Source organism: Cherax quadricarinatus, chromosome 85, assembly GCF_038502225.1.
Source record: "Cherax quadricarinatus isolate ZL_2023a chromosome 85, ASM3850222v1, whole genome shotgun sequence".
Classification (NCBI taxonomy): domain Eukaryota; kingdom Metazoa; phylum Arthropoda; class Malacostraca; order Decapoda; family Parastacidae; genus Cherax; species Cherax quadricarinatus.
The window spans coordinates 11,967,441-11,971,501 of NC_091376.1; positions in this window are offsets into that span (position 1 = coordinate 11,967,441).

Consider the following 4,061-nt stretch of genomic DNA (forward strand, 5'->3'; position numbering starts at 1 on the left):
ACACTTGTTCTCTCCTCCACACTTGTTCTCCCCTCCACACTTGTTCTCTCCTCCACACTTGTTCTCTCCTCCACACTTGTTCTCTCCTCCACACTTGTTCTCCCCTCCACACTTGTTCTCTCCTCCACACTTGTTCTCCCCTCCACACTTGTTCTCTCCTCCACACTTGTTCTCCCCTCCACACTTGTTCTCCCCTCCACACTTGTTCTCCCCTCCACACTTGTTCTCCCCTCCACACTTGTTCTCCCCTCCACACTTGTTCTCCCCTCCACACTTGTTCTCTCCTCCACACTTGTTCTCCCCTCCACACTTGTTCTCTCCTCCACACTTGTTCTCCCCTCCACACTTGTTCTCTCCTCCACACTTGTTCTCCCCTCCACACTTGTTCTCTCCTCCACACTTGTTCTCCCCTCCACACTTGTTCTTCTCTCCCCTCCACACTTGTTCTCCCCTCCACACTTGTTCTCTCCCCTCCACACTTGTTCTCTCCTCCACACTTGTTCTCTCCTCCACACAGGTTCTCTCCCCCACACTTGTTCTCTCCTCCACACTTGTCCTCCACACTTGTTCTCCCTCCACACTTGTTCTCCCCTCCACACTTGTTCTCTCCCCTCCACACTTGTTCTCTCCCCTCCACACTTGTTCTCCCCTCCACACTTGTTCTCCCCTCCACACTTGTTCTCCCCTCCACACTTGTTCTCCCCTCCACACTTGTTCTCCCCTCCACACTTGTTCTCCCCTCCACACTTGTTCTCCCCTCCACACTTGTTCTCTCCTCAACACTTGTTCTCCCCTCCACACTTGTTCTCCCTCCACACTTGTTCTCCCCTCCACACTTGTTCTCTCCCTCCACACTTGTTCTCTCCTCCACACTTGTTCTCCCCTCCACACTTGTTCTCCCCTCCACACTTGTTCTCCCCTCCACACTTGTTCTCCCCTCCACACTTGTTCTCCCCTCCACACTTGTTCTCTCTCCTCCACACTTGTTCTCTCCTCCACACTTGTTCTCTCCTCCACACTTGTTCTCCCCTCCACACTTGTTCTCCCCTCCACACTTGTTCTTCCACACTTGTTCTCCCCTCCACACTTGTTCTCTCCCCTCCACACTTGTTCTCCCCTCCACACTTGTTCTCTCCTCCACACTTGTTCTCTCCTCCACACTTGTTCTCCCCTCCACACTTGTTCTCCCCTCCACACTTGTTCTCCCCTCCACACTTGTTCTCCCCTCCACACTTGTTCTCCCCTCCACAATTTGTCTCCTCCACACTTGTTCTCCCCTCCACACTTGTTCTCCCCTCCACACTTGTTCTCCCCTCCACACTTGTTCTCCCCTCCACACTTGTTCTCACCTCCACACTTGTTCTCCCCTCCACACTTGTTCTCCCCTCCACACTTGTTCTCCCCTCCACACTTGTTCTCCCCTCCACACTTGTTCTCCCCTCCACGCTTGTTCTCCCCTCCACACTTGTTCTCCCCTCCACACTTGTTCTCCCCAACACTTGTTCTCCCCTCCACACTTGTTCTCCCCTCCACACTTGTTCTCCCCTCCACACTTGTTCTCCCCTCCACACTTGTTCTCCCCTCCACACTTGTTCTCCCCTCCACACTTGTTCTCCCCTCCACACTTGTTCTCCCCTCCACACTTGTTCTCCCCTCCACACTTGTTCTCCCCTCCACACTTGTTCTCCCCTCCACACTTGTTCTCCCCTCCACACTTGTTCTCCCCTCCACACTTGTTCTCTCCTCCACACTTGTTCTTGTTCTCCCCTCCACACTTGTTCTCCCCTCCACACTTGTTCTCTCCTCCACACTTGTTCTCCCCTCCACACTTGTTCTCTCCTCCACACTTGTTCTCTCCTCCACACTTGTTCTCCCCTCCACACTTGTTCTCTCCTCCACACTTGTTCTCCCCTCCACACTTGTTCTCCCCTCCACACTTGTTCTCCCCTCCACACTTGTTCTCCCCTCCACTTGTTCTCCCCTCCACACTTGTTCTCCCCTCCACACTTGTTCTCCCCTCCACACTTGTTCTCCCCTCCACACTTGTTCCTCCCCTCCACACTTGTTCTCCCCTCCACACTTGTTCTCCACACGTGTTCTCTCCTCCACACTTGTTCTCCCCTCCACACTTGTTCTCCCCTCCACACTCTCCCCTCCACACTTGTTCTCCCCTCCACACTTGTTCTCCCCTCCACACTTGTTCTCCCCTCCACACTTGTTCTCCCCTCCACACTTGTTCTCCCCTCCACACTTGTTCTCTCTCCTCCACACTTGTTCTCCCCTCCACTTGTTCTCCCCTCCACACTTGTTCTTGTTCTCCCCTCCACACTTGTTCTCCCCTCCACACTTGTTCTCCCCTCCACACTTGTTCTCCCCTCCACACTTGTTCTCCCCTCCACACTTGTTCTCCCCTCCACACTTGTTCTCCCCTCCACACTTGTTCTCCCCTCCACACTTGTTCTCCCCTCCACACTTGTTCTCCCCTCCCCACTTGTTCTCCCCTCCACACTTGTTCTCCCCTCCACACTTGTTCTCCCCTCCACACTTGTTCTCCCCTCCACACTTGTTCTCCCCTCCACACTTGTTCTCTCCACACTTGTTCTCCCCTCCACATTTGTTCTCCCCTCCACACTTGTTCTCTCCTCCACACTTTTTCTCCCCTCCACACTTGTTCTCTCCTCCACACTTGTTCTCCCCTCCACTTGTTCTCCCCTCCACACTTGTTCTCTCCTCCACACTTGTTCTCCCCTCCACACTTGTTCTCCCCTCCACACTTGTTCTCCCCTCCACACTTGTTCTCCCCTCCACACTTGTTCTCCCCTCCACACTTGTTCTCCCCTCCACACTTGTTCTCCCCACCACACTTGTTCTCCCCTCCACACTTGTTCTCCCCTCCACACTTGTTCTCCCCTCCACACTTGTTCTCCCCTCCACACTTGTTCTCCCCTCCACACTTGTTCTCCCCTCCACACTTGTTCTCTCCCTCCACACTTGTTCTCCCCTCCACACTTGTTCTCCCCTCCACACTTGTTCTCCCCTCCACACTTGTTCTCCCCTCCACGCTTGTTCCCCTCCACACTTGTTCTCCCCTCCACACTTGTTCCACACTCCCCTCCACACTTGTTCTCCCCTCCACACTTGTTCTCCCCTCCACACTTGTTCTCCCCTCCACACTTGTTCTCCTCCTCCACACTTGTTCTCCCCTCCACACTTGTTCTCCCCTCCACACTTGTTCTCCCTCCACACTTGTTCTCCCCTCCACACTTGTTCTCTCCCCCACACTTGTTCTCCCCTCCACACTTGTTCTCCCCTCCACACTTGTTCTCTCCTCTCCCCTCCACACTTGTTCTCCCCTCCACACTTGATCTCCACACTTGTTCCCCTCCACACTTGTTCTCCCCTCCACACTTGTTCTCCCCTCCACACTTGTTCCACACTTGTTCCCCTCCACACTTGTTCTCCCCTCCACACTTGTTCTCCCCTCCACACTTGTTCTCCCCTCCACACTTGTCCCCTCCACACTCCACACTTGTTCCCCTCCACACTTGTTCTCTCCCTCCACACTTGTTCTCCCCTCCACACTTGTTCTCCCCCTCCACACTTGTTCTCCCCTCCACACTTGTTCTCTCCTCCACACTTGTTCTCTCCTCCACACTTGTTCTCCCCTCCACACTTGTTCTCCCTCCACACTTGTTCCACACTTGTTCTCCCTCCACACTTGTTCTCCCCTCCACACTTGTTCTCCCCTCCACACTTGTTCTCCCCTCCACACTTGTTCTCCCCTCCACACTTGTTCTCCCCTCCACACTTGTTCTCCCCTCCACTCTTGTTCGCCCCTCCACACTTGTTCTCCCCTCCACACTTGTTCTCTCCCTCCACACTTGTTCTCTCCTCCACACTTGTTCTCCCCTCCACACTTGTTCTCCCCTCCACACTTGTTCTCCCCTCCACACTTGTTCTCCCCTCCACACTTGTTCTCCCCTCCACACTTGATCTCCCCTCCACACTTGTTCTCCCCTCCACACTTGTCCCCTCCACACTCCCCTCCACACTTGTTCTCC